The sequence below is a fragment of the Sus scrofa genome, chromosome 4, assembly GCF_000003025.6.
Source record: "Sus scrofa isolate TJ Tabasco breed Duroc chromosome 4, Sscrofa11.1, whole genome shotgun sequence".
NCBI classification, from domain to species: Eukaryota; Metazoa; Chordata; class Mammalia; order Artiodactyla; family Suidae; genus Sus; species Sus scrofa.
In genome coordinates this window covers 124631600-124653702 of record NC_010446.5, presented here as the reverse complement: position 1 = coordinate 124653702, position 22103 = coordinate 124631600, and the positions used below count along the sequence as shown (strand labels likewise).

Sequence of the window (22103 nt, the reverse complement as noted above, 5' to 3'; positions counted from 1 at the left end):
AAAGACGAAGGAAATAAAGGAAGGAAGGAAGAAAGAAAAAGAAAAAAAATCAATCTAACCAAAAGTGCTGTATAAATAAATTTCAAATTCAGTGGTCAACCACGTTGCTATTGGCAGCTATAGCTCCAATTCGACCCCTGGCCTGGGAACCTCCATATGCCTCAGGTGTGGCCCTAAAATAGCAACAACAACAACAACAAAATCAGTGGTCAAATGGCGAGCTACCTCAAGTATTTCAGTACCTGCAAGATTACTGTTACAATAAGTTCTGTTGAGAACAGAACCCTCCCCAATGAAGGCCATCAGCCGCTGCATGTGCTGGGGAGTAAAATCTGCACCTATGGGATCACCTGAGCCTGTCAGGAGGAAAAGGCCCTTGACCATGAACGCATCGCAGTACCAGGCCTCACCTTGGCTAAGGAGAGGATGCAACATCAAGACCCGGGGCCACGAACAGAAAATCTTTCAAATACTGCCTTTCTTTCCGTTCTTCTTTCTTTCTTTCCTCCTTTTTTTTTTTTTTTCTTTTGATCCAAAACGAATACAAAATTATATAAAATTGAAACACTGCAAACACAGCACATGCAGTGAAATCTCCCCAAATTCCAGCCCACTTCACCCCGTCCCCAAGTATCACTGTGACATTCCGGCCCACATTCCTCCAATTTCGTCCCTTACATATACTAAAATTACTATACTTAACACAGATTTGTTTCATGTCAAATTCTGGGCCTTACAATATTCAGTCCGTGATTCTGCTGATGGGCTTTTACTGATATTCCACGATTTTATTTTGTTTATTTATTTTTGCTTTTTAGGGCCGCACCTACGGCGTATGGAGGGTCCCAGGTTAGGGGTCCAATCAGAGCTACAGCCACTGCCCTACACCACAGCCACAGTCACACTAGATCAAAGCGGCGTCTGCCTTCTACACCACCGCTTGTGGCAATACCAGATCCTTAACCCACGGAGCGTGGCCAGGGATTGAACCCAAAACCTCATGGTTCCTAGTCAGATTCCTTTCCGCTGCGCTAGGACGGGAGCACCATTCCACGAGTTTAAGCTGCTCTGATGGACACCCTCACACACAGCTCCTGCTGCTTGAGACCCTGCTCTCAGGTCAGATCTCATCTTCAAAAGCCGTGGAGGAGGAACTTGATTTAGTTCCGTAAATGTTTTAGCGATAACGGCAATCCGCAGTGGAGCCGTTTCAAGGCAGATGAGATAAAACCATTCTTGGGGAAGGAAGGAATCACCCCCCACCCAACTGCGAAGGAAGGAACCTCCCAAGAGGCTCTGGGCCATCCCCCCCAGCTCCTTTCATTCCCGAGTTCCCTCAGCAACACCTGGAAGGCATCGTCGCTTCCATCCGTGTGTGTCAAAGGCACAAGGCGGAGGCATTTGCATCTGTGAATTAGAAGGATGACAAGTCCCGGGGTGCATTTGAAAAGTCCTTTGTAATTAGGGGAAGGGAGGTGGGTTTGGGTGCTGGCTTCACTCCGTCTGGCAGCCCAGCCCAGGCTCTGAGCCTGAGGCTCCTCTGACAGCCTCTGGCATCCTTTGCATCCTGGCCAGAGAGGGGGCCTTTGACAAACTCCTCGAGTGGGGGGCTTTCCTTTGTCCCTGGTCGGGGGCCTCCAAGCTTATCAGGGTCTGGAATGAGGTAAAAGATTTACTGCTGCCTACTCAGTGGGAACGGAACTTCTGTGTCTGTGGTGAGTGTTGTAAAAAGGCCACTCTCTCAAAGAACCTATACCCCTGTTTTCTTTTTCTTTCTCTCTCTCCCTTTTTTTTTTTTGGTCTGAGTCAGGAGATTTCCTCCTTCTTTTGGTTCATGAGGATTTAAAAATACAGAACCCTCCCCGCCCCTCACCTCCAGCACCGCCCCCGAGCCTCATGCCCAGCTCTAAGCCAGCATCATAATCCTCTACCAGGACTAGGTCAGCGGGCATGAGACGTTCTCTGACATCCACGAGACCCAGGAGATGGCAGTGGGCTTTGTCTGGAGGATGGTCAGTGGGACAGACTCGCTCACGGGCGGCAGTGCCACCGCTGAAGGCTGGAGGGCAAAGGGACAGAAAGCCAGTCATCACTGGTGTCCATATGTTACGAACCATCCCTTGCAGGAAACCAGCTGGCAAAAGAAGCCCACAAGAAGGACGTCAGAGGTTACATGAAGTTAGAGTTCCCTGGTGACCTAGTGGTTAAGGATCTGGTGTCGTCCCTGCTGTGGCTCGGGTGCCACCCCTGGCCTGGAAATTTCTGCATGCCTGGGTGAAGCCAAAAAAGAGAGACTGCATGAAGTCAAGTCAAAGGGAAACTTAAGGAGCAGAGACCAGAAAGATGATTAAAACCTTTTATCACAGGAGATGCAGAACAAATCAAGCACATCCTTGCTAATTTCAAAACCTGTCAGTTCTTCATTGGTGAAAAATGAATCCAGATGGCATGGCCACTCTGCTGGACTGCTATGAGGATGGTGTGACTGCATATATGATTTTCTTTAAGGATGGTTTAGAAATGGAAAAAATGCTAACAAATTTGCCTGTTACTGTGTATGTCACCGTCAATCATAACTGGCTGGCTGCGGCTTCTCATCTACACAACAACCAGGACTTAGAAAAGTGGAACTGGAGTTCCCTTTGTGGCGCAGAGGAAACGAATCCAACTAGGACCCATGAGGTTGCCAGTTCAATTCCTAGCCTTGCTCAGTGGGTTAAGGATCTGACGTTGCTGTGGCTGTGGTGTAGGCCAGCGGCTACAGCTCCGATTAAACCCCTAGCCTGGGAACTTCCATGTGCCATGGGTGTGGCCTTAAAAAGCAAAAAAAAAAAAAGAAAGAAAGAAAGGAAAAGTGGAGCTGGTGGTATCTTGAGCTCTTCTTTATTTTGACATTGATTTTGTGTGTGTGTGTGGTATTTGTTGTGGTTGTTGTTTTGGTTTGTTTTTTGTTTGTTTGGGTTTGTTTTGTTTTGTTTTGTTTTGTTTGCTTTTTAGGTTCCCAGGCTAGGGGTCGAATCAGAGCTACAGCTGCCAGTCTACACCACAGCCACAGCAACACAGGATCTGAGCCAGATCTGCCACCTACACCACAGCTCTCGGCAACACCAGATCCTTAACCCACCGAGCGAGGCCAGGGATTAAGCTTGCATCCTAATGGATACTAGTCCGGTTTGTTAGCACTGAGCCACAGAGGGAACGCCCACACTGATTTTTCTAGTTTTTTGTTTTGTTTTGTTTTGGAGCAGAGGCATTGTTTTGGAGGGGAAAAAACATGTCATGCAGGTCATCCAAAAATAAAATGCATTTAAACAAAACCAAAAGCAGAACCATCCAATTTGCACTTCTCCTCCAACCCTCTCCAGCTCACTCTCCCACTTCACAGATAAGGAAACTGAGGCCAGAGGGTGAAATAAGTGGCCTGCAGCTGTACACCATAAAAATAATAGAACTTTTAAATTCCGGAAAATCACTGCCTTTTAATTAGAACTTTAATCAGAACCTGTAGAACCTGCCTATTAAAGGGTCCTTGTCTTGAATGCTACGGAGAGATTTATCAACACAGAAATAAAAATTATAATAATAATAAAAATATTATAGTATATAATAGTGATTATTTTAATAACTAAATAATAAAGAAGAATAATTATTATTAAAGTGATAACATGCCAGGCACTATTCTAAATACTCTAGATCTGTTACCTTTTTTTTTTTCCCTCTTTTTTGCTTGGCCGCCTCTTGAATTGATTTTTTTTTTCCTACTTTCATTTCCCTCTGGAAAGTATATGCACTGCTGATTATTTCAGAGATAACACTAGCTAGTTTAGCATGCCAACTTAAAGTCTGCAGTCAATATCTTTACCTTAGTCCTAAATAATCAAGGACATTGGACAGTTTTAATTCCAGTAGAAGCCCAGTATTTTTATCCTGGTCTATCTTCCCTCCAAAAATTGGATGTTGTGGTAAGTCTGTCTTTCCGTAGTCAGTGTGTGCTGAGCTATGACCTCATACTTACCAATATGGTATATTCAAAATTCCTGTTTGCACCTCAGACTTTTCATTTTTTATTCTGCTAAAGTACAGCCTTTAGGATTTCCTTTAGTGAGAGTCTCGGGGTGATACATTCTCTCAAGTTATTGGGAGGAGAGAAGGATGCTTGTATTGCTTTTCTCATTTTCAGATTTCTTGTAAATATCCTTTATATAATCCCTTTTCTTGAAATAAAGCTTTATAGCTCTAGATGGATAGCTATTTTCTCTTAGCACATTGAGCAAATGCTTAGAATGAATTCTCCTGCATAGTTGCTCTTACAAAGTGAATTATTAGGGAGTTTCTGTTGTGACTCAGTGGTTAAGAACCCAACATAGTGTCCATGAGGATGTGGGTTTGATCCCTGGCCTCACTCAGTGGGTTAAGGATCCAGCATTGCCACGAGCTGTGGTGTAGGTTGCAGATGCGGCTCGGATCTGGCGTGGCTGTGGCTGTGGTGTAGACTGGCGGGTGCAGCTCCGATTGGACCCTTAGCCTGGGAACTTCTACATGCTGCAGGTGCAGCCCTAAAAAGAAAAAAAAAAAAAAAGTGAATTATTACTCTAAGAGGAGATTTTTCATTTCTCTCTGGCTGCTTTAACACACTCCCTCTATCTTTCTCTCTCTCTCTGTCAATTTGTATGCTGCTGTTTCACTTTGATTTCACCATGTGTGTCTAAGGGGATAATTTCTCTTGCAGCAACATGGATGGACCTAGAAGTTATCATGCTAAGTGAAGTTGGTCAGCGAGAGGCAAACATCTTATGCTATCACTTAGATGTGGAATCTAAAAAAAGGATACAATGAACTTATTTACAGAACAGAAGCGGACTCACCGACTTTGAATCTTTTACGGCGACCAAAGGAGACATGCTGCCGGGGAAGGATGGGCTGCGGGTTTGGGAAGGCAAGGTTCAAAAATTAGGTTGTGATGGTGGTTGTACCATTTATTAAATATAATAAAATTCACTGAATAAAAGGCCCACCAAAGTGAATCATTAGCCTAATTGCTCATATTTGGTAGGTGATTTTTGGTTTCTGCTTACTTGAACACACTCCCTTTCTCCTCTCCCCACCCCCGCCCGCCCTCTCAGTTTGTATTCTGCTGTTTCACTGTGATTTCACTATGATGTGTCTAAGGGGAGAATTTCTCTTTATACATGCTGTTTGAAATGCACTGGGTTTTCCTGGATCTCAGAAATACTGGTCCTTTTACATTCTTTTTTTAAGGGCCACACGCACAGCACATGGAGGTTCCTAGGCTAGGAGTCAAATCAGAGCTGTAGCCGCCAGCCTACACCACAGCCACAGCAACGCTGGATCCTTAACCCACTGAGCGAGGCCAGGGATTGAACCTGCATCCCCATAGACACTAGTCGGATCGTTTCCACTGAGCCACGATAGGAACTCCTGTTTTACATTCTCATGTTTTCCTGGAACTCTGTTTGTTGGACTTTCACACTAGCCTTCGTCTCTTTCTAATACGTCCCTCTTTTTACCTCAGTCTAGTATATGTAGATAATATCTTCAGCTCCAGTTTTATAATTCTTTCTTCAGCTATGTCTAATTTCTTCTTAATGTACTGAGGGTTTTTGATACAGCTTTACTGAGGCATAATTAACATACGATAAACGGTACATCTTTAAAGTGTACAATTTGATGAATTTTACATATGCATATTCTCATGAAATCATCACCAAACCAGTATAATAAACAAATCCTTCATCTATAAAAGTCCTCATGCCACTTATGACTCTTTTCTCTAGTTCTTCCCCACCACTACCCCTTGTCAATCAATCATGATTTGCTATCATTAGGATTAATTTGCATTTTCTTTTTTTCTTTTTTTTTTTTTTTTTGTCTTTTTTTGCTATTTCTTGGGCCACTCCTGCGGCATATGGAGGTTCCCAGGCTAGGAGTCGAATCGGAGCCATAGCCACTGGCCTATGCCAGAGCCACAGCAACGCAGGATCCGAGCCACGTCCACAACCTACACCACAGCTCACGGCAACGCCGGATTGTTAACCCACTGAGCAAGGGCAGGGATCGAACCCGCAACCTCATGGTTCCTAGTCGGATTCTTTAACCACTGCGTCACAACGGGAACTCCTAATTTGCATTTTCTAGAACCTTACATGTGGAATTATATAGCATGACTTCTTTTTTGTGTCTAATTTCTTTCACTCAACAAAATTATTCTGAAGTTTGTCCATGCCATTATGTCTATTTGCCATTGTTGTTACTGAATAGTGCTCCATTGTGTGGTTATAACGCTGCTCATTTTGTTCACTTTGTTGGATATTGCCAGCTCTTGGCTATTACAAGCTAAGTTGCTATGAACACTCATGTACAACTTGTTATGGACAAGCACTTTCCTTTCTTGGGTAAATATTTAGGAATGGAATTGCTGAATTATGTAAGACGTGTAGGTCCAACTTTTTTTAAGACACTGCCAGAGGGTTTTCCAAAGTGGTTGCACCATTTTACACCCCCACCAGCAGGGAATGAGAGTTCCAGTTCTCCGCATTCTTGCCAGCATGTCGTATTATGAGGCTTTTTGCTAGTAGTCATTTTAGTAGATACGTGACTGCCTCACACTGTGGTTTTAATATGCATTTCTCTAAGGTTTAATTAAGGATGCTGAGCATCTTTTCATGCGTTTATTGCCATCCATATATCTCCTTTGGTGAGATGTCTGTTTAAATGTTTTGCCTACTTTTAAATTGGTTTGTTGTGTTCTTCTTATTGAATTATAGTAATTCTTTACATATTCTAGATATAAGAATTTTGTCAGATATATATATTTTGCAAATACCTTTTTCCAGTTCGTAGCTTGCCTTTTCATGTTTTAATGGTCTTCTTCAAAGAGGAAAAGTTTTAAATTTTGATGGAATCCAGCTTATGGAGGTTTTCTATTATGGTTATGATTTTTGTGGATAGTTTTAAAAATCTTTGATGAATCATCTAAAATTTAAAGCAAATGAATTTTAAATCATAACAAAACAGAAAAAAAAAACTTTGACAAAGCCAAGGTAAGATTGTCTTGTACATTTACATCAAGAAATTTTATTGTTTTAATTCTATATATTTTAGTCAATGATACATTGAGTTAACTTTTATTGGTAGGATGCAGATTCAAGCTAATATTTTTCTATATGGCTACTCGAGTGTTCCAACATCATTTGTTGAAAAGATTGTTCCCTCCCACTGAATTACCTTGGAATCTTTGTTGAAAGTCAGTTAACTTTATATGCCTTTGTCTCTTTCTTGACTCTCTATTGTTATATTAATTTGTCCATCGTAACATCAATACCATACTGTCCCAATTACTGTAGTTTTGTAAGTTTTTTTTTTTTTTTTGCTTTTCAGGGTTTTTTTTTGGGGGGGGGTTGCTTTTCAGGGCCGCACCCATGACACATGAAAGTTCCCAGGCTAGGGATTGAATCAAAGCTGCAGCTGCCAGCCTATGCCACAGCCACAGCAATGCCAGATCCAAGCCATGGCTGTGACCTACACCACAGCTCATGGCAATGCCAGATCCTTAACCCACAGATCGAGGCCAGGGATCAAACCCACATTCTCATGGATACTAGTCAGATTAATTTCCACTGAGCCATGATGGGAACTCCTATAATAAGTTCTGAGATCCAGTAGTGTAATTACTCCAAATTTTTGTTTTCTGGTTTCGTCTTGTTTTCAAAATTATTTTAGTTATCCTTTTTATTCCCATGTAAATTTTAGAATCAGGCAGTCAATTCGTTATTTTTTTAAAGCCTTTGGGATTTTTTTTTTTTTTTTAATGGCCATACCCTCAGCATGTGAAAGTTCCAGGGATTGGATCAAAGCTGTAGCTGCAGCAACTCAGGATCCTAGAATCCACTGTGCCAGGCTGGGGATCAAACCCAGGTCTCCAAAGCAACCAGTGGTCAGATTCTTAACCCACTGCACCACAGAAAAAACTCCCCTTTGGGGATTTTAATTGGGACAGTAAATGAATTTGGAAAAGATATTTTAACCTCTCAAGTCTTTTGTTCCATGAACATGACATCTCTCTCCATCTTTTTCATCTTTTTAGGTCTTCTACAGTTTCTTTCACCAACGTTTTATAGTTACCATTATATAGTTATTGTTACATCCTTTATCAATTTATTTCTATTTCATATTTTTATGCTATTGTAAATGGTGTTGCTTTTGTAATTTTTTTTTTTTTTTTGGTCTTTTTGCCATTTCTTGGGCTGCTTCTGCGGCATATGGAGGTTCCCAGGCTTGGGGTCCAATCGGAGCTGTAGCCACCGGCCTACGCCGCAGCCTCAGCAACTCGGGATCCCAGCCGCGTCTGCGACCTACACCACAGCTCATGGCAACACTGGATCGTCAACCCACTGAGCAAGGGCAGGGATCAAACCCTCAACCTCATGGTTCCTAGTCGGATTCGTTAACCACGGAGCCACGACGGGAACTCCTGCTTTTGCTAATTTTAATTTCTAATTCTTCATTACTTATATATGGAAATATAATTTTTTGCACTATGATCATGTATCCTGAACTCATGCTAAATTCATAAATTAGTTCTAGTAAGTTATTTTTTTAGAGTCCATGGATTATCTACAAAGATAATTATGATGTCAGCAAATAAGACAGTTTTTTCACCTTCTTTCTTCGCTATATGTACACCTTTAAATTCTTTTTTTTTTTTTTTTTTGACTTATTGCACTGGCTAGAACATCTAGTACAATTTCGAATAGAAATGGTGAGAACAGAGAGTTCCTGTCGTGGCTCAGCAGTAATGAAGCCAACTGGGATCCATGAGGACACGGGTTCCACCCCTTGGCTTCACTCAGCGGGTTAAGGATTTGGCATTGCCCTGAGTTGCGGTGTAGGTCACAGACGCAGCTCAGATACTGCATTGCTGTGCTGGGATGTAGGCCCGCGGCTGTGGCTCCTACTCGACCCCTGGCCTGGGAATTTCCATATGCCATGGGTACAGCCCTAGAAAAAAAAAAAAGAGAAAAAAGAAAGAAATGGTGAGAACAAACCTACATGCCTTACTCCTGATCCCAGAGGGCAAGGATTTTCAGTTTCTCAGCGTTAAGGATGATGCTATAGCTGTAGATTTTCTATGTCCTTTACTTATGTTGAGGAAGTTCTCATCTGGTACGAGTTTGCTAAGAATTTTTGTCAGGAAAAATGCTGAATTTTGTCAAATGCTCTTCCTGCATCTATTGTGACAAATATATGGTTTTTCCATTTTTCAGTCTGTCAGTAATGGTGAATTTTATTAGTTAATTTTTAAATGTCAAACCAAGCTTATGTTCCTGGAATAAACCCCTCCTGATTATGATATGTTATCTCTTTTACGTATTTTGGGATTTGGTTGACTAAAGCTGTTAGGAATTCTTGCGTCTATGTTTATGAGGGATGTTGATCAGTAGTCTCCTTATGCTGTCTTTCTTTGGTTTAGGTATCAAGTTAATAACGGCTTCATAGAATGTGATAAGCATTCCCTCCTCTTAACCGGAAGAGTTTTTATAGAATTTTTACTATTTATTCCATAAATGTTCGGTAGAATTTACCAGTCGGGGGGCTTTCTTTGTGGGAAGGCCTAAGTTCCAATTTGTAAGAAGCTATAAGGCTAATTCAGGCCATCTCTCCTCGAGCGAAGTTTGGCAGTTTGTATCTTTCAGTGAAGTTATCTGCTTCTAAGTTGTCGCATTTATGGACATGCAATTATTCATAATTTCCTTATTATCCTTTTGCTTTCTCTAGACTCTGCAGTGATGCTACCTTTCTCATTCTTGATATGGCAACCTGGTAAAGGTGCTTGATCGTCCAGCTACAGGCTTATGGTTTCTGTTTTCCTTTCACTGATTTCTGGTCTTAGCTTTTTATGGTCTTTCTGCTGCTTACTTGAGGGATAACACGTTCTTCCACGTGTAGTTTCTTAAAGTGGGACTGGGGTTATTAAGATTTTTCTTCTTCTCTACTTTAGGTAGCCACCAGCCACGTTTGCCTGTTTAAACTTAAATTAATTAAAATTTAAGAATCAGGAGTTCCCGTCGTGACGCAAGGGAAATGAACCTGACTAGAAACCGTGAGGTTGCGGGTTCGATCCCTGGCCTTGCTCAGTGGGTGAAGGATCTGGCATTGCTGTGAGCTGTGGTGTAGGCTGCAGACGGCGCTTGGATCTGGTGTTGCTGTGGCTGTGGTGTAGGCCGGTGGCTACAGCTCCGATTGGACTCCTAGCCTGGGAACCTCCATACCCCTAGCCTGGGAACCTCCATACGCCTTAAAAAAAAAAAAAAAAAAAAGACAAAAGACCAAAATAAATAAATAAATAGATAGATAAATAAAATTTAAGAGTCAGCTCCTTGGTCACACTAGCCACATTTCAATTGCTCAATAGCCACTTTATATGTCTAGTAGCTGCTGTATTGGACGGCCCTGGTTTAAATCATTTACCCTTATACATGGTGGGATTGTTGATATGGCTAGATTTGCATCGAACATCTTCCTATATATTTTTTTTAATTACCCCATATATTCTTTTTTCCCTTTTTATTTCTGGAAGTTCTATTTGTTTTCAAATCTGCTTGGTCATCCTTCATTGTCATCCTTCTCTGCTCATAAATTCAAACATTTAACCTCTTTAACTATATTAAACATAGGTGTTTCCTCTTGTGTGTCAATAATTCCAACACCTGAAATATGTGGATCTGTACTTGCTGGAATTTATTTCCAATGGTTCTCATTCGCGGTGTCTCGTTCTCAGGGTTCATCTTGCGGTATTTTTTAACTTGTAAGCTGCCCACTTTCCTTAGACGTCAACTGGCAGGAATTCTTTGCGACCTGAATTAAAGCAAAATTTCTCCAGAGAAATTTGCATTTGTTTCTAGCAGTTGCTGGGGATGCTACCAATCTGGGACGACGGTTAGATTAAAATTTTAACCTAAAATTCAGCATTTAAATGAAAGCGAATCCTGACAGAAGACACATGTGAATACCAGCATGATTTACGTATTCTTGAGGGAGAGTGTGTCCTTTTCACCAGCGGCTCGGTGAAAATGGGCATTTCTTCTCCTCCCGTGCGGTGTGATTTTTTCACTCATCCTTGCCCGGAGGGTAACGGAGTGGGTTTTCTATTAGATTCTCCACCTTGTTCAGCCCAGGCTTTATCACCCAGCTCCATGCTCAGCTTCAGGCAGGCATCAAGGAGCAAGGATTCTCTGGAGTTTGAAAAAAGGGTGACAGCCAGCTTGGCACTTGCTTCCTGACCGGATTTCCTACTTTCACTACTGATTTTGAAACCGACAAATTCCTTACTTTGGTTGTATTAACAAACAGTTAAAAATATTTTGCCCAGAATGTTAGTTGCCTCAATCTGGAGGATTGCTTCCAATATCCAATCTAGAATGCCACCAGAAATGCAAGTTCCCAGCCCTGCCATGGCTCAGATTGGATGCTGGGTGATAACTCAGAGGGTCACTGGTTACCAAGAGCAACATAATAACTTTTACATGTTGCATGCCTGCTCTGGCTCAGGTATTTTTGCAGGTATCATTCCCAGTTCTGATAGTAGATACTATTCTTTGCATTTAACAAATAAAGCAACTAAGCAACTATGTCCAAAGTCATAAAACCAGGCAGCAAGGGAATTTGAACTCTGCCCTTTGCAACCAACCTTGATCTCCTTTTCAAGCAGCAGAGTCCTTCTTCTTCATATTAAGAGTACGCAGTGGCTTTTATATTTAACAGCAGGCACGGAAAGCAGGTTGAGCAGAGAAGAGATTTTAAGGGTAAGTGTTTCCATCTCTGTGTCCCAACTCACAGGCTCCCATCGCCTCAACCCTGACATGCTGCTGCAGATGCAAAATGCTCTGCGGTGAAATGGTCATGCAGAAACCGACTGCATTAACTCAGAACTCTCAGCTCGCCCTATTTTCCTCCTAATCCAAAGTGCCAGGTGATCTTTATTTGCAAGAGAGACAAAACGCCTTATCTGAATTCTCTTCTAGATCATGATATATCTGGTGGGACTTTCTCACAGCTGCAGCCCTTAGATGTCGTTTTTTTCTTCATTTGGGGGGGTTGGTGGCTTTTGTCCTTAGCAGCTGTGGCCTTCGACTTTATCTGGGTTTGCGATCAGGAAGCTGTGATACTTCCTGAGACTGTTCGGGGTACAATTTTCACAATACAAATTGAGTGCACTTTCTTCACGCTGGAGTGGCTCTAGGCCACCAAGAGGGCTGGCTGGGCTTTGTCCAGTTCTCTGCAGGTTGAATCCAGCAGTTGGTGAGAACCAGCCTCTGTGGTTGCTAACTACTTGTGCTTCCTGAGCAACATAGGTGGCGAATTTGGAAAGAAGGCAATGATTAGGATTGGAGTCTAGAAAACCGTTAAGAAGGAGGAAGTTTATCAACGGGGTGGGAGTAAATCTTCAAACCACCTTCAGAAGGCTATGACACGCACACATGGATTCTCATGGCCAAGGCCCATCAGCAGGTTGTGGAAGAAAACAACTTAATTCCAGAGGCAGAGCGCAGCTGGAGAAGGATGGTCATTTTGAGTTACTGGGATCCTTTGACCCAAGGAGAAGGGGCGGGAAAGGTACTGGTAGGTGCCACTTATGACACACGAGCTTTTTCGTTTCTGAAATGCTCCCAAAGCTGTGACCATCATTCTGTGTTTAAAAGCTGTTTCCCTGATGGCTGTACCTTGGAACTCTGTGATGAGTTAATGTACTTTTATATTTACTGATATAGAATCGACACTGTATTAAAATATTAGTGAGCTGATTACTACTGAGTTTGTGCGCTGGGGGTCTTACGCTTGGGTCCCCCCCACCCCAGAGTCCTGTTTCTGCATCATTCAGGAGAGAGGACCTGCAGGGGTGGGAGGGAGGCAGATGTACAAGCCGGTCTGTGGGAGCAGATCTGGCCAATGGAAATGAGTGAGCACAGGGTGCCCCGAAGTTTGGGGTCCTGTCCGAATTAGAGGTGCTCCGCTTCTCTGGTCTCCATACGTGATGACCCGGAACTAAATGTCCACTCAGCGCCCGAGCACCTGAAACTAACATGAACCGCACATTGGATGACCCAGCATCTGACCTCTGAACTTCTAAGTATTGCTCCCTAAACGCCACAAAATCCCTGTGACGTGAACGAACAGGACATTTTGGCATTTCCATTTCCACAAGGAAGGGGGAAGGCCGATTTCTAGGAACGACACCGCCTGATTTTCATTAGACGGCGCTGCCACCAACCCATCAGACGCCCACGGGACACTCCGACTCACATACTGGCTCCACCACCCAGTCCCTGCGAGACCCACGGCGACCACCTCTGCGAGCTGCAGCTTTCTCACCTGCCATCCAGACAGAATGACAACTGCCTAACAGGCACTTTGAACGGGGAAATTACTGGCCCCAAACTTGACACATTGCGGCGTCGAAGAGATGAATGTTCTCTTGGCCTCCCTCACGGTTCGCAGAACCAAAATCATCCCTGCGCGATTCCTCTCCCTGGCATGGAACGAAACATCGGAACATCCTCGAGCTGGAGGATGGGCAGTCAAAGGGCATTCCACAGGTGTGCTACCCGAGGTACTTAAGAAAGTGACCACATGGGGGAATAAAAGAGACATTTATAATGGCAGCCAAACAGAAAACCCGCAGGGACACAGTGAAAACTGAAACCACAATAATCTCTAAATAGAGAAGTAATAATTGTAGCCTCTATTTAAATGTACGGGAAGCATGGGTTTGGGTGGGGGGTGCCTGCCATGGAGAGCAGGCTTATTTTGTGTGTGGAGAGAACTAGAACTGATTTTTTTTTTTTTTTCAAGTCACAAAGTGTTTCGGGTCTTTCTAGTCTTAACAAGAAAAGTATACAATTCAGAGACATAAGAAATAAAGCTGAGAGGGATGGGCTGGGGCAGGGCCATCCAGGTGGAGTGGGTGGTGAGGATAAAATTTTCATTTTTAAGCTTGTTTGGAATCACAGTTGTTCATTTTTATTATTATACTCACAACGTACACTTTCATTACAAAATTCTTCTTCTATAACAAATGTTACATAATAAAAAAAAATTTTGGTGCATTGGAAATTTCAGTGAGTTCTACAGCAATAAGGAAAGAGAATAATGAATACCTGCGAGGGGATTCGGTCCACAAAGGTGGTATGTGGAATCCTACTTCCCAAGTGCTGCGAGAGAACATATTTGCATTTCTGATTTTAGCAGCAGTAAGATAGTGAAAAAGGAGAGTATGCCTTTACCTCTGAACATCAGTAAATTACTGGATCAGGTGTCTCATACAACTGTGTCTTTGCAGAGACAGGGAGTCTGGTCTCCATCAGGCAGATGGAAGCAACCTGGGTGACGGCATCAAGGGCCACCAGGCTAGAGAAGGACCTCGGGCTGGGGAGAGGGCGTCTGTAAGTGGTAGCCCTCGACCATGAGTGGCTCAATTCTTACCTATCCTCGTGAATTGTTTGAAAGAACAAACATACTTCTCTCAATGAAATGTATGTGGCTTAATAGTAAGATCATCAGGGTTTCCAGAAGAAAAACGTGTCCTGTTCTGAGAAATAAAATCAACCAATGACATGACCTATGCCCTCCAAAGAGTGCACATAATAACCCGAGACCAGCCTTGAGAGCCGGACTGCCTAGTTCTGTTTCTCTGCAGAGCCCTGACCAACACAGTACTTCATACGAATGTTGTTAGAATTAAGTGAGAAAATGCACGCGGCCCCCTTAGCACAGAGTCAAGTCTTAGTAAGCGGCAGTTGCTCATTCTAGAAGAGATCAATTATGATACAAATATTAAGGATGGTAAGCCATTTACTGAGGGCCTCCTCTTTGTTGTTGTTGTTGTTGTTGGCCACGGCATGCAGCAGGTTGATGTGGGCTCTCGGTTCCCAGACCAAGGCTTGAAGCCAGGCTCTAGTGGTAAAAAGGCCAGAGGCCTACACACCAGGCCACCAGGGAACTCTCTGCACTAGACTCTTGACATATACGATATTTTTGCCTTTTTTTTTTTTTTTGAGATTTATTTTACAAATTGTGTTTAATTTGTAAGGTGGAGTGGTGACTAAAGACACTTTTCAAAGAGATAACGATCAGAGCGAAACTGAAAGCAGAAGCTGAAAGAGATAATCGCATCTCTTCTTCAGGGACAAGAAGAGCTATGGGACATCCAGACTTTATTTAATTCACAAATGAGGGGTGAGGCTAATTCCTAGACTTTATGGGTCAAAAAGAGACCCTCTCTAGTTTAGCAATGCCTGCTCATACTTTGAAATTGACCACTGTCCAATTTAAGCACAATCTGGCATATTCTCCACTACAGCTCAGCTGGGCGCTGAGGGCAGATGCTTCCTGGTCTGGAGAAAGCGCTGACACCCTCGGCGTTAACCTTTCTGAGCCCCCAGCCTCCCTAATCATGGAAGCCAATTCCTTAGTTTCTATGCCTAGATATTAGTTCTGATTCTCTGGAGAACCTTGACTGATGCAAAGACGACACATCAGACCTTCTGACTCTCAATTCTATGCTGTTTTTAACTAAACTATTGTGTTTCTCCAAAGAAGTAGAAGTTTCCCTTGGAAACGTCACACCTCCTTCCCATACCTAGAACCTCCTGGCCTTGGACCATCAGTGACCAGTGGCAGGTAAATCTCCAGGAGGACACCAGGGGATCTTTGGTGATGCACAGATTTAAGTGTGGGGGTGCCCTGGGATCAGCTAAACCTCTGGCACTCGTGCTTGGACCAGAATGTCTCCCAATCTACTGCCCACCAGGACATGTGCCTAAAAAGAGCACGTGTGCCCCACAGACTGTCAGCCAGATAACTCTATTTTTTTAGGGTAACTTGTTATTTATTTATTTATTTATTGGCCGCTCCCCCTACATCCAGAGTTCCTTGGGTCACAACCCAAGCCACAACAGTGACAACGCTGAGTCCTTAATCTCTAGGCCATCAGGGAACCCCTAGAGAACTCTGTCTTGACCAGTGCTGCTACCTACTTCATACTCACCTGAGCTTTGAGTTGTGAACCCCTGAATAAAAATTAAGTTTTAGTACCGCACGACTTCCCTAGAATCTGATTTTTTTTAATGTAATACTCTGCACATGGTACCAACATAGAACCGCAGTCCACTGACACAAACTCATAACCATCAATTGACTAGAATTGCTTCTTTCCGTCTTCTCTGAACCACAGAGGGAGCGCCTGCTTAGCGGATGGCCAGAGAGACCACTGGATGGAACAGCCAGCCGCAAAGGGCAGCTGGCGAAATGGAGTAAATCTGGATCCTTTTTCATTGCTCCCTGGGGTTAACTCTTCTGAGAGAAAGAAAGGACTTGTTGGATGCACCTGAAGTGTCCGTCTATAGTTGTTAGTTTAGATAAACTCTTAGGGAAAAAAAAAAAAAAGGGAAGAACTTAAAATCAGAGAACCTTTGGACGGAAAAAAATTTAGAGTTCGTCTGATTATTTTAAAATTTGTATTTTGCGTGTTCTTTGGTATAGTGTTATATAGTGCCCAAACATGTGGTGCGACCAGTGACCACACAAAGATAAATCCGAAAGATGGCGTGCAAAAATGTGATGTTGTGGTGGGACTCCCTCAGCTGAGCTAAGAACTTGTCCCTTTTGCTTATTAGGGTCCTATGAAGAGTAGTTTCCGTACAAGGAAAGAGGAAGTCCAGTGTGGGTGAAATCTCCAGGAAGGTAGGTCCCAGAGATGAGATAACGGTGTGTCCACCGCAAAGCAATGAAAGGACGGTTCCCGACCTCCCAAAAGTCGCAGGCGAGATCCAGCAGCCTTCCTCGGCCCAAGATCCCCCGAGGCATGAGCGCTGCAGAAAAATCCTAATCGAGGTGCGTCCGTCGGTTCTACTTCTCAGAAAGGGCGACTTAGGAAATTGTCTAATTCATAGTAAAAGACAGAATTGAAACTATGCTTCCTAATTTACCAAAAATAAAAAAAAATTCTCAATGAACTTTGTAAAACCAGCATCAAGACGCAAATCTAACTTCCTGCTTTAATTTCTCCTCTACAGTTACAACAAATTCAGGCTTTAAAAACCTTGCAAATGAGGATCCTTTCTCGAATACCAGAAAATGACCTGGCCGAGTAATGGAGAGTCTTTTGGACGGAATAATTGGGTCCTTTTTTCTCCCAAGTGTGTTAGGTGTTTTAACACACACACACACACACACACACACGCACAAAACAGTATCAGAAATTAAAATCTTGACTGGAAATTATATTTTACTCATGTCTGAAAGATGTGTAAAAGGTAAATAGTATAAACATAAAAACTGGAAGTTGACATAACTATATTATCATCAGTAACTAGAAAACAATTCTTTCCAAGCATACATTATCTATAAAAATTGACCGTGGATAAAACTACAGAATAAATCTCAAGGAATAATGTCAGAGACATAATGTCATACAGGTCATGTTCCCTGATCAAAATTTAATTAAATTATGGAGTTCCTGTCGTGGCTCAGCGGAAACGAATCTGACTAGGAACCATGAGGTCGAGTTTGATCCCTGGCCTCACTCGGTGGGTTAAGGATCCGGTGTTGCTGGGAGTTGTGGTGGAGGCCGACAGCTTTGGCTGTGGTGGAGGCCGACAGCTGCAGCTCTGATTCGACCCCTAGCCCGGGAACTTCCATATGCCAGGGGTGCAGCCCTATCAAGCAAACAAACAAACAAACAAAAAATTGACGTGTAATTCATAAAAAATTACTGAAAAAAACATGCTTAGAAACTTTAAATTCACTTTCAATGAATAATGCATCTATTAAGTAAGAAATCTTTTTAGACAAGATGTAGAAATAAAGGAAAACATGCTGCAAAAATGAAAACAGAGATCTCTGGCAAAACTGGTCATGAAAAAGGCACAAATACTATTACAATGAAATATTGAATGTCATTATAGGTACAGCAGACATTTTTTTGAAAATCAAGAAATACTCTGACTTCATACTATTTCATACTGGTTTTTAAAGACTATGACTATCAAGTTGAAAACTTAGAAGAAACAGAAGACCTCCTGAAATATGTAATCTAGTTAAGAAGAAAGTGAAAACCTAAACAGACCTCATTAAAACTTAAGGTATATATTCCCCTTGGCCATGCCTCACTAGAAAACAACAACAACAAAACACAGATGAGTTTTATCAAATACTCAAAGAACGTGTAATCTCAATCTTTCACAATTTGTTCCCGAAAACAGAAAAAGAGGAAATGCTGCCCTATTCATTCTGAGACAAGTTAACCCTTGATATCAAAACTATATCTAGACAGTGAGAGAAAGATGATAAGCCAATTTCACTAATAAGCATAAATGCAAAAGTCCTAAACTCAGCAAACCAAATCAGCAATGTAGTTTTTCAAAATGACCAAGTTGGGCTTTGTTCCCCACAGAAGTGTGAGGATAATTTACCACAGAAAATCCATAAATTGCCATTTGCCACATGGACAAGGTACAGAATAAAGTCATAAGGTTTAGCAACTAAATAACATACTTTCTCAATATAGGCCCAAAAAGCACACAATAAAATTGAACACTTATGCACACAAATTCTTGTCAAATAGCAATAGAGATTTTTAACCTGATTTTTTAAAAGTTACCTACCAAAACTTACCCAAAAACACCACACTAAAATGTGAAAAATTAAAAGCAGTTTCCTGGAAATTGACAATAAGTCAAGATGCCTACTATTCTGCCCCCCCCTTTTTTTGCTTTTTTGGGCTGCACCCACAGTGCATGGAGGTTCCCAGGTTAGGAGTCTAATTGGAGCTACAGCTGCTGGCCTAACACCACAGCCACAGCAATGCAGGATCCCAGCTATCTCTGCAACCTACACCCACAGCTCACAGCAACGCCAGATCTTTAACCCACTGAGCAAGGCCCACAACCTCATGGTTCCTAGTCAGATTCGTTTCCACTGCGCCACGATGGGAACTCCTCTGCCTCTATTTAATACAGTGTTGGCTGGTGCAGTAAGTCAAGAAGAGTATGTTGGAAAGAACAATACAAAGCTGTGGTCATTTACATATTTTAATATTTATAAAATGTGTATATTTTATTTCAGTGTATATTACCGCACACTGACAATCTAAAATAATCTTCAACAAACTAAAAAAAGGTTCAGCAAAGTTGCAAAGTACAAGATCAACATACAAAAATAATAATTTTGTTCCCATACACCAGCAGCAGACAGAAACGCAATTTTAAAAAAGAACTAGGAGGAGTTCCCTGGCAGCTCAGTGGATTAGGGATCTAGTGTTATTACTGCTGTGGTGTGGGGTTTGATCCTGGCCTGGGAACATCTGCATGCCTCAGGCTGGCCATCAATCAGTCAGTCAATCAATAACACGTTTAAAAATGAAGAACTATGAGAGCAGTGAACAAAAAAAAGAAAATTATGTTGAAAATTATAAAATTTTATTGAAAGACATAAAAGAAGACCCTAATAAATGAGCAATATTTATGGATGGGAAGAGTCAATATCAAAATGATGTTGGTACTTCCCAATTAAATAAGTGCAGTACAAATAAACATTACAGCAGAGTTTTTCAAGAGCAAGAGCCAGGAGCCAAAGGTAGCCAAGACACTCCTAATAAAGAGGAAGCAGCAGCTCAGAGGAAGGCCCTCCCTACTAGCTACTAAGGGTTTGTGAGACACATGGCTTTGGCATTGAGACAGACAAAAACGATCAATGGAACAGATCAGGAAGCCCAGGAGCAGAACTATCCAGAAATAGAAACTTGACATATGATGACAAAGTGGCATTACAATCAGAGGGAAAAGACTGTCATTTGCAGTACAAAATTTTGTAGTCACTGCTTATCTGTGTGGGGAAAAGTGTTTAATTAGATCCTATTTCATATCATCTACCTACACGGGGTTTCAAAAGCTAATGTTGTAAGCAAGCATTTTAATGCTTCACGAAGAACATACAGGTGATAAACTCATGATTACCCATTAGGGAAAGGTTTCTTAATTAAGACATAAAAGATAAAAGCATAAGGGAACTGATACATTTTACCACACTGACACAAAGACAAAACAAACAAATCTCTTGGACCACAATGAAAAGGCTAAGGACTGGGAGTGTGGGCAACACACTTAACTAACTAAAACATGCGTACCTAGGACACGTGAGAAAAGAAATGATAAAAAGCAAGCAACCCAATCAAAAAATGGACGAAGCCCATGCACAAGCATTTCACAGAAAAGGAAACCTGTCAGGGCAATAAACTTATGAAAAGATTCTCAGCCTCACTAGGAATCAGGAAACGCAGATTACATGCATATTTCACATCCATCAGACTGGCAAACATTTTTAAAATCTGACAACGCCAAGGGCTGGTTAAGACCTGGAGCAACGGGAATTCTCTCCTGCCATCGATGGGAATGCAAACAGGCACAACGTTTGGAGAGCAGCTGAGTAAAAACATCCAGCATTTCCATTCCCGGGAACATGCCCTGAAGAATCTCTTTCACAAGGAGATACATGAAAGGTGGCTGGCACCACAATTGTCTGTGATCAGGAAGATTGGAAATAACTAAAACTCTCCCAACAGGAAAAGAAGTAATTAATCACCAGTTCACACAATAGAATTCCATACGAAGCAGTTAAAATAACTGCACAAAACTGCATGTACCTACAAGGATAAATCTCAAAAAAAAAAAACAAAAAAAAAAAAACCAGAATGTTGAGAAAAAAACGTGCAGAGGGATATATACACTAGGATACCATTTATATTAAGTAAACATATCTAAATGATATTATATGTTGTTTATGGGAAGAATATATATAAGCAAAAGAATAAAAATATTCATGGTGGTACAGTGGATGCTCCTGAGGAAAGAAAGGGACCGAGGTGAGAAAGAAACACATTCTAGAAGGTATTCAACCATCTTTAATATTTGATGTTAAAAATAAAATCGGAAAGAAACATGGCAAAACACTGCTGATTATGTTATTCTCTGTAATCTCCCATACGCTTGACATGCTTTATTTTGAAAGTGAATAACTTTAAAATAAAATTTCAGAAGACTTTATCTTAATGACGGATAAAATTCCTAATAAATACTAAGATTTGAATAACATTTAACCATAAAAACAGTCAAAATTCTCAAAATGTTTCCGTTTTAAGTATGTGCCCACACTACCAATCGATCCATAAAAGAGCTATCTAGACATAAATTGATCACAGGGTAAAAAAAACACATAAATACGCACACATGTGTGTCGACTGCAAAGGAACACTAGAAAACATTAACATAAACTTTTAAGATGGAAGGGCTTGGGATGAAATTCCTTTTTTTAAACAAAAACTGACTGAATGAAATGCTGACTACGTGGTCATGAACACCTGTCGCATGTGCTTCCTGGCAAGTTTCTACTTTAGAAATAATACAGCAGCAGAGATTTAAACAGCTAGGACTCCAGAAATTCATTTCTGTTAAACACACAAACAGGCACATGACAAAACGATGCAGGGCCAATCACTACCAACACCCAATTTTCAAGGGCACGGGCGGGCGGTGGAGAACTCACCCGGGGTGATGCTTCGTGATGCCTCTAATTAAGGCGGGGCTTTTCAAACGCAATTGTTCCAGCCCTGTCTCACATCAATCAGGTGAAAGTCACCTTTTATGTGGCCTGAATCCTGATAGCTCGGCACACTTGATAGGTAATTTGATCATCTCTGATGTGGATGAACGCAAACTCAAATTAGCCTCTGAAAGGGCTGGTCTGCTCTGAGGGAGCTGCGCTTTTCCACTTTTATGCAAGAGCTGAGCTTCACCAACTGGCTGGCTGGAGGGGTTATTAAAAATTCAGTGAGAGAAACAAAGGTGTGCTCTGGTGTCTCTCGTTACTCTTTCTCCTGTTACTCCGGCGGACAAAAGGCATAGGGCCTGCCTCATGAATAATGTGACATGGAATATTCACGATCTATTTTTAATGGAGTCCAGTAATAACGTTAAGAGAGAGAGTTGCAATCTTCAAATTTCACACAGTAACAGGCGCAGTAATTTGTTTTG

General features: G+C 41.9%; 1 pseudogene; it reads left to right on the top strand.

Annotated features, from left to right (window-relative positions):
- LOC100627999 lies at positions 214-13409 on the top strand (annotated as a pseudogene).